We start from the raw sequence: 9,386 nt of genomic DNA on the forward strand, positions 1-9,386 counted from the left end.
CTACAGACATAAGGCATCACCTGAAAAGACCTTCAAAGGAGTAAATCCTGAGACTAAAGCACAGGCCTCACTGGCACACTGCACCCGTGGACTCGCAGCTGTCCTGCCTGCTCCCCGCCAGCCCCGACGGCCCGGGGAATCTCCTGGACTGTTTGTTCCCGTTGGCGGAACCTTGGCTGGGCCTGATGCTGCGTCTCCAGGAGGGTGCTCCAGAATGAGGGGCTACTTCTCCTTTCCAGACAACAGACTCAGAACTCGTGGCTTACAACCAGCTGCAGTGGGGCAGCACCAGAACCGGGCACGCATGCCTGGCATGGAAGCGTGTGCACAGTGAACTGTTCCCCATAACTCTGAGAGCTGAGAAATGCCTAGAGATATGGCAGGTCAGCTTAGGCTGCCACTTGAGACACCTTCATTCTCTATCACAGTACCTGGGTTTGAACCCTATCTCTGTTCCCAGTTCCAGCTTCCTGCCAATGCACACCTTGGGAGCAGCAGGTGCTGGCTCAAGTGTTGGAGTCCCTGCCACCCACTGAGAGAACCTGATGGAGTTCCTGGCTCCTGGCTTTGGCTTGACCCAGCCCAGCCCAGCCCTGGCTGTTGTGGACACTGGGGGAGTGAACTAGTAATTGGAAGGTCTTTATCTGTGTGTCTTTCTGTCTCTGTTTCTCTGTCTTTAGAATAAATAAAATAAAAATTTTAATTGTTTTTTAAAAATTGAAACAGGCATGATAATATCCACCATGTGAGGAAGTTGTATTAGTGACAAGATCACTGAAAAGCAACTAGAGAAGCACCTGACCCAGCCTAGATACCTCCAACTGTTATCTGCGGTTATTACCACCTTCTCAACACATTCCATCTCTGATGTTTCAGGAGCTTGGGAATGCTCCTCCCCCAGTGTGTTCAGCAGATGTGATGATAAAAGACTGATGCCCAAGGCACACCTCGTGCTCCTTGGGGGTGCAGGGGCAAGTGCAGAGGACCGCCAGCCAGCAGCCTGGGGTCTCGCCCCTTCTCCACCAGCTCCTGGGTATGACCTCCCAGAAGTCAGTTACCTTCTTCACACTTCTGTTCTTCATCTGGAGAATGTGGGTAAGAGTGATAAGCAGCCTCCCAAGGGCTGCAGCTCAGCTGAGATAATGGCTGTGAAAGTGCTTTGTAAAGTGGAAAAGTGTTATCCTTGCTCCTTCCCAGGATAAAGATCTAGCTTGGGAGGCTCCATTACAAACGGGTGTGGCCCACCCTCCCTTCAGGGAGGAAATGGGGGTGGGGTGGGGGTGGGGAAACAGGTGAGTACAGGTGAGTTACAAGGAATGAGCTTGGGAAGCCAGGGAGGCTTGGTCACAGGAAGGACAGATGACAACAGGAAGGACACACCTGGGTCAGGGATATTCAGGCTATGTGAGTTTTTTGATGCTCTAATTACACTAACACATTTTAAACATTTCAAGATATGGGGCTGGTGCTGTGGCATAGCAGGTAAAGTACCATCTGCACTGCCAGCATCCCATGTGGGAGCCAGTTCGAGATCCGGCTGCTCCACTTCCTGTCCAGCTCTCTGCTATGGCCTGGGAAAGCAGTGGAAGATGGCCTGAGTCCTTGGGCTCCTACACCCGTGTGGGAGACTTGGAAGAAGTTCTGGCTCCTGGCTTCGGAGCAATGTAGCTCCGGCTATTGCACCCATCTGGAGAATGAACAAGCAGATGGTAGATATCACTCTCTCTCTCTCCCTCTCTGTAACTCTGCCTTTCAAGTAAATAAATAAATCTTTTAAACAATTTTCAAGATAGGGTTGCCTACATGCAGTATAAGTTGCATGTTTCATCCTGGCAATGCATAAGGTGTGGATCTAGTGAGTCCTATGGCTACATCAACTAGTCTCCAATCCCCATCTTTCTAGATAACCTCATTCCCAGATAATATTAAATCCATACATTTGAAGCCAGGGAGATGACCCAGTCATCTTAGGGGCAGACTGGTAAAATCCATTGATGGAATACTACTTGGCCATCAATAGGAACATGGAACTGACACAAGCAACACAGTATATTGAGACAAGAACCCAGATACAGAATAGCATATACAGTGTGAATCTATTTCTATCAAGTTTTAGAACAGATAAAATTCCTCAATAATGACAGCAGATTAGTGATTGCTCAGGGCCAGAGCTTAGGAATGGGGGTTGTTGATTGCTAAAGGGTACAAGGATGGGTACAAGATGGGTGTGATGAAAATGTTCTACATCTTGGTTGTAGTAGTGTTTACAGGATGTAAACATTTTCCCAAACCCATCCACATGCACAGGGGGACCACAAAAAGTTTGTGGGGGCAGCCCTTTGGCTTAGTGGTTAAAACAGAGCTTGAGATGCCTGTGTCTGAAATTTGAGTGCCTGGAGCCAATCCCTGGCTCCATTTCTGATTCAAGCTTCCTACTAATGCAGACCTTGGGAGATAGTAGTGTGACTTAAGTAGCTGGGTCCCTGCCACTCCTGTGGGAGACCTGGACTGAATTCCCAGCTCCCAGCTCCCAGCTCCTGGTTCCTGACTTTGGCCTGGCCTAGCCCTTGTCTTTATCAACATTTGGAGAGTGAACCAGCAGATGAGATATGACTGTGTTTGTCTGTTACACTGTCTTTCTCTCTCTCTTTGTCTCTCCACCTCTCAAATAATTCAGAATAAAAATTTTTTTTAAAGCAATCTAAAGCACTAATATGTTAATTGTGAGCCTTGTGGCCAAGATTTTTTTTTTGTTTAAAATGTATAAGGGAGCTGGCATTGTGGCATAGTGGGTAAAGCTGCTGCCTGCAGTGCTGGCATCCCATATGGGCGCTGGTTTGAGTCCTGGCCACTTTTTTTTTTTTTTTTTTGACAGGCAGAGTGGACAGTGAGAGAGAGAGACAGAGAGAAAGGTCTTCCTTTTGCCGTTGGTTCACCCTACAATGGCCGCCGCGGTAGCGCGCTGCGGCCGGCGCACCGCGCTGTTCCGATGGCAGGAGCCAGGTGTTTATCCTGGTCTCCCATGGGGTGCAGGACCCAAGGACTTGGGCCATCCTCCACTGCACTCCCTAGCCACAGCAGAGAGCTGGCCTGGAAGAGGGGCAACCGGGACAGGATCGGTGCCCCAACCGGGACTAGAACCCGGTGTGCCGGCGCCGCAAGGCGGAGGATTAGCCTGTTGAGCCACGGCGCCAGCTAGAGTCCTGGCCACTTCTGATCCAGCTCTCTGCTATGGCCTGGGAAGGTAGTAGAGGATGGCCCAAGTCCTCAGGTCCCTGAGCCCACGTGGGAGACCTGGAGGAAGCTCCTGGCTCCTGGCTTCAAATCAGCCGCTTTCCAGCCATTGCGGCCAATTGGGGAGTGAACCAGTGGATGGAAGACCCCCCCCCCCAATCTCTCTCTCTCTCTCTCTGCCTCTCCTCTCTCTGGTTAACCCTGACTTTCAAGTAAAATAATTAAATCTTTAAAAATATATATAGTGTATAGAAAGGGGCCGGCACTGTGGCATAACAGATAAAACTGCCGCCTGCAACACTGGCATCCATATGGGCACCGGTTTGAGTCCCGACTGCTCTACTTCTGATCCAGCTCTCTGCCATGGCCTGGGAAAGCAGTAGAAGATGGCCCAAGTCCTTGGGCCCTTGCACCCACGTGGGAGACCTGGAAGAAGCTCCTGGCTCCTGGCTTTGGATCAGCACAGCTCCAGCTGTTGTGGCCAATTGGGGAGTGAACCAGTGGATGGAAGACCTCTCTCTCTCTCTGCCTCTACTCTCTCTGTGTAACTCTTCCTTTCAAATAAATAAATAAGTCTTTAAAATAAAATAAAGTATATAGGAAAATGGAATTAAAAGATGAGTTTACTTTGGCACAAAAATTTTTGAAAAACCATGCATAAATTTTTCACATAACACATTTCCATGAACTTTTTGCAGGCCCTTCATATGCATGGATTTTATAATTTTTTAACCAAAATATCTTTTAATCCGATTTACCATGATATTTTTGAAATACATTCATATATTATTCACATTTTTGTTACCTTAACTAAAGTACATGAGAGGAGCAACTTAGGAGGGAAGAAGGCTTGGCTGACAGTTCCAGAGGTTCACAGTCCAAGATTGGTGCCCAGCAATGTGGGCATCTGACGAGGCCAGATGACAGCAAAAGGACAATCACAGATCACACCAGGAAGCAACAACTCTCAGGAGAACAGTTCAAGGACAAGCCCTCCAACCACCTAAAGACTTCCTTCTAGGCCCTCTCCCCAGGTGCCCTATCATAACACCTCTCCACCCTTAAGCCATCAATCCATTAACTTTTTTTTTTAAAGCAAATCTTTACTATTCAGAAACTGCTTCATAGGAAGGAGAATCTTAGCTATTTAGTTTTTTTTTTTAAAGATTTATTAATTATTTATTTGAAAGTCAGAGTTACACAGAGAGAGGAGAGGTGGCGGAGGGGTGGTCCTCCATCCGATGGTTCACTCCCCAATTGACCGCAATGCCAGAGCTGGGCCAATCTGAAGCCAGGATCCAGGAGCTTCTTCCAGGTCTCCCACGTGGGTGCAGGGGCCCAAGGACTTGGGCCATCTTCTACTGCTTTCCCAGGCCATAGCAGAGAGCCCGTAAGGAATGCCAGCACTTCAGGCCAGGGTGTTAATCCGCTGCGCCATAGCGGTGGCCCCCAATCCATTAACTCTTAGCAGAAGACTTTGGAGTTCCAAGGTCAGTGTGAGCTTGGGGAGCCAAATCCTGTTCAAACCCTAACACCTCAGACCCTTGAAAGGGGGTGTATTTAGTGTGCATAAATTATACTACAACTCAGCTCATAATAAACATTGTCATCTGAACAGGCAGCCTTTTGCTGCCTCCCAGGCCTCTCTGTCCTGGGCTGTCTCACGTTTATCTCTCAGCCCCCACAAGGCTTTCTAAAGTCAGTTTGACCACAGGTTGGTTCTGTGCCAGCCCATGGGGACATGAGGCAAACCTTTCAGGGTCGCAGTGCTGCAGGGAATCAGAGGCCTAAGCAGAGAACACCCACACCAAAGGTTAGTACCTGGGGTAGGTGTTTGGCATGCCACACCCAAATCCTATACTGGCATCCTGGGTCCAGCTTCCTGCCACCTCAGACTCTAGGAGGCAGTAGGTGATGACTCAGGAAATGGGATCCCTAGTGCACAGACAGGAAACCCGGATGAAGTTCCCAGCTCCTGGCTTCGGCCTGGCCCAGCCCTGGCTGTTACGGGCATCTGTGGAGTGAACCAGAGGATGGGAAATCTGTGTCTTTGTTTTTCACATAAATTAGAAAAACAAAATTACAAGGTCGGTACAAGTGCGCTCAAGATGCATGGGAGCTCAAAAGGAGGAAAAACGACGACTGCTACTGGAAAGAAGAAAGTCAAAGGCAGCCCACCTGCCCTGAATATTAAACATAAGTGTGAGTTAGACAGGGACAGGGCGGGGCGGGAGGTGGAGGAGGGAGGGGTCAGCAGGACCCCATGTGTCTTCTTCGTGGCTACATCCCTCAGTCCCAGAGTGGCTGTGCATTAAGCGTTCACTCAATGGACAGTGGAAGCACAGGCATGGTCTTCCACCCACGGCCACAGGCCACACTGTTGCTGGGAAGGAAAGTGTTACACATTCAGACACCAGCGACCTGGCTGTTTTGCACTGCATTGAACAGCTGCACGTTGAATAGCTGCGACACAGAGACAGTTTGGTTTGGAAAGTCTCCAGCACTCCCTTTCTGACCTTCCATGGGAAATGTCTGCTGACCCCTGAGCCAAGGCAAGGTGGGGACACTGTGAGAGAGCACTCCCCAAGGCCCTCAGGAAGGAAACCAGCTGAGGTGGGAAAGGCGAGGGCTGCGCACCCTGTGCAGCCGAGACACGTTGGCGTCACACACTTTCTTACTTTTTACAGCGTGCTCGCAACCTGTACTCACTTCCTTCTGGCTCTAACTTCCTTCCTTATAATGCAGGCGCTGGAAATCTAAAATAACAACATCTTTCATGTTTCTCTGTAGCAACGTGTTTCAAGTCCTCACTCAAGACCTGAATTAAAACTGAGCGAAGGGGGCCGGCAGTGTGGCATAGTAGGTTAATCCTGTGCACCCTACGTGGGCACTGGTTCCACACGGCCATCTGGGGAGTGAACAGCAGATGGACGAGCTCTCTCTCTGCTTCTCCCTCTCACTGTTTGTAACTCTACCTCTCAAATAAATAAATAAAAATCTTTTAAAAACAAAACTGAGTGAAGTGGGGAGAGAGGAGGGTCGCTCCAGACATCCACTTGTGCGGTGGTAGTTGGGACAGCAGCTAGCTGTTTCCCAGTTTCCTGATTCTGGTTCAGGGAGCTGCTCTGTGAGGTTCTAAAGGTTGTTCCTGGAGGCCCAGCCTGTGTCCATTCTTCTACTTCACCCAGGCTCTTTTCAGCACCTACTTCTCTGAATAAACTATTTCTGTTGTTGCAAAAACACTTGCCCTCTACCTTTAGTGAATCACGGTAGATTAAACATCCGTGTTTTATCTCTTCTCTACCATTAAGCCTTCTAAAATGAATGTACAGGAAATTTTTTTTTAATTTAAATTTTTTTTTTTTAATTTGACAGAGTTAGACAGTGAGAGAGAGAGACAGAGAGAAAGGTCTTCCTTCCATTAGTTCACCCCCACAAATGGCTGCTATGGCCAGAGCTACGCCTATCCGAAGCCAGGAGCCAGGTGCTTTCTCCTGGTCTCCAATGTGGGTGCAGGGCCCAAGCACCTGGGCCATCCTCCATTGCCCTCCCGGGTCACACCAGAGACGCTGGACTGGAAGAGGAGCAACCAGGACCAGAACCCAGCACCCATGTGGGATGCTGGTGCTGCAGGCGAAGGATCAACCAAGTGAGCCACGGCGCTGGCCCCAAGGACATTTTTTTAAAAAGACATAAATCCATAAGGACTGTAAAGTCAGGAACAGGTATGGCAGGTGGACTAGCGATGGCAACCAGGTTTTGGAAGCTGGAAAGCAAGGCAGAGAGACAAATACTGACTTGTCTTGCAGACTGAGAAAAGTGGAGACGGAGCAGCTAGCCAGAAAAAGGCCACTTTTCATCACAGATCCCCAGGCGGACATGAAGCTCAGGCTCCAAGATGTCTATAGTCAGGGATGCAGGATCGGCTAGGAAGAGGAGGGCTGGCTCAAGTCCTTTTAAAAAATTAATTATTTTTATTTATTGGAAAGGGAGGGTGGGGGAAGGAGGAGGGAGAGAGAGAGGGAGAGGGAGAGGGAGGGGGGGGAGGGAGAGGGAGAGGGAGAGGGAGAGGGAGAGATCTCCCATTTGTTGGTTCACACCTCAAATGCCCACAACAGCTGGGCGCTGCTCTACAGATGCAGTCTCTGTACTCCTTCCCTTTCAGCCTCAGCTGGGCTCCCTGGGGAACAAGGACCAGCAAGACACTGACCTTGGGGATCCCCAGTGAAAGAGCTGGTCTGGCTCTGATTACAGAAACCCCATCAGAGACCAGCCCTCTATCCCCCACCCCCACTCAGGACACCACAGAATGGGAGGAAGGACTTGTAAACAGTAAATGTGATGAGGCTCTAGTGTTCTGGATATATAAAGGTATTTTAAACTCCACTAATAAAAAGTCAAATAACTCAATTTAAAAATGGGCAAATGGCTGGTGCCATGGCTCAATAGGCTAATCCTCCGCCTGCGGCGCTGGCACCCCGGGTTCTAGTTCCGGCCAGGGCGCTGGATTCTGTCCCGGTTGCTCCTCTTCTAGTCCAGTTCTCTGCTGTGGTCCGGGAGTGCAGTGGAGGATGGCCCAAGGGCTTGGGCACCCCATGGGAGACCAGGAGAAGCACGTGGCTCCTGGATTCGGATCAGCACGATGTGCTGGCCACAGTGGCCAATGGGGGGTGAACCAATGGAAAAAGGAAGACCTTTCTCTCTGTTTCTCTCTTTCACTGTCCACTCTGCCTGACCGAAAAAAAAAAAAAAAGGGCAAATGACTTGAACAGACATTTCTCTAAAGAAGACCTACCCTGGAATAGCCAACAGGCACATGAAGAGACTCAACATAACTTATCATTAGGGGAATGCAAACTGAAAGCACCATGAGCTACCGCTTCACATTGACTGGGGTGGCTGAGAGACAGGTACTAACAGTGTTGGCAAGGGATATGGGAACACCAGAGCCTCCCTATATTCCTGGTGGGCACAGACAACGGTAAAGCTGTTCGGCAGGGAGACAGAAATTAGCCTGTGTGTGTGAAAGGAAGACAGAGCACCTGCAGAAAGGCCTGCAGCAGCCTCACTAGCACCCCTGGAAGCAGCCAGGATTTCACACTGCAGGTGGCCCCAAGCCTTCCCCCACCCCCAGGGAAAGCCCCCCCCCCCCCCCCCCCGATTCCTCTCTGCCCAGCACCGAGTGGGCTACCCAGGCTGATAACATGGAGTAATAAAACCTCGAGGGGAATGTTACCCACGTCACACCCAGAATCCACGCACATTTAAAAAGCTTCTCCGTACTGACTTCCAATGCAGAAACGATCAGTAGACACAAGCTACACAAGCAAAAGCTCTTTGAAACCCTCGACGTTTTCTAAGAATGGTAAGAGGCCGTGAGACCAAGAGGTTGGAGAATCCCCGTGACAAGAGCAGAGCCCAGAGGCGGATTTCTCCAGGTCCCTGGCGTGCCGGGAGTCCTCTCCCGAGCCTCGAATTACCTCTGCGGCGTGGACGGCTGGTGGGCTCTTCCTTGCTAAGGTTGCTACGTCGCTTTTTGTGTTTCTTCAGGGATGGCCTCTGGCGTGAGTGGTTGTCCCTGGGAGAAAGTGGCACCTTAACCCTTTCTGCTCTGCTTAATTTTTAAAAAACACATCGTGCAAGCACGGCTTGTATTTCACAATGAACAGTTAGGAGTACGGATAGGACACCGAAGTCAGCTCAAGCAGTGCGGACTGACGACTAAGCACCGAGAAAGCTCACCGCCAGCCCCGGCCTGGCTCGAAAACTCCTCACTCAGCTCCCCTCCCGCACCCTGCCCCGCCCACCGGAGCGGGCCCCGCCCCCTGGACACGGCCCCGCCCCACCCGCACCGTCACTTCCGGCCGACCCGCTTCCCGAACTCCTTCTGGCTCCCGCCTTCGCCCGCTTCCGGTCGTCGTCGTCGCCGCTGCTGCCGCTGCTCCTGCTGCTGAGGCTGCTGGCGGAGGCCGGAGGATCGGGCGGCGGCGGCGGCGGCGGCTGAGAGGGCGGCGGCGGGAGCGGAGCGGGACGAGGGAGGGAGAGAAAGCGAGCGAGGAGCGAGCGGAGCGCGCCCTTCCGCCCGCCTGAGGAGCCGGAGCCGCCCGGGCCCGCCGCCGCCGCCGCCGCCCGCCCGCCTGCCTGCCTGCCTG

The 9,386-nt window shown here is 51.2% G+C and overlaps 1 protein-coding gene across 1 annotated transcript in view; it reads right to left on the minus strand.

The window, feature by feature from the left end:
• Positions 1 to 8,976, minus strand: part of LRRC20 (leucine rich repeat containing 20) — a 108,087-nt gene extending 99,111 nt beyond the window's left edge. The window contains exon 1 of the mRNA XM_062215324.1: positions 8,715 to 8,976. The gene's annotated coding sequence lies outside the window, so the exon portion shown is untranslated. The remainder of the gene's footprint in view (positions 1 to 8,714) is intronic.
• Positions 8,977 to 9,386: the final 410 nt, after the last annotated feature.

The sequence above is a fragment of the Lepus europaeus genome, chromosome 17 (genome assembly GCF_033115175.1).
Source record: "Lepus europaeus isolate LE1 chromosome 17, mLepTim1.pri, whole genome shotgun sequence".
Lineage (NCBI taxonomy): Eukaryota > Metazoa > Chordata > Mammalia > Lagomorpha > Leporidae > Lepus > Lepus europaeus.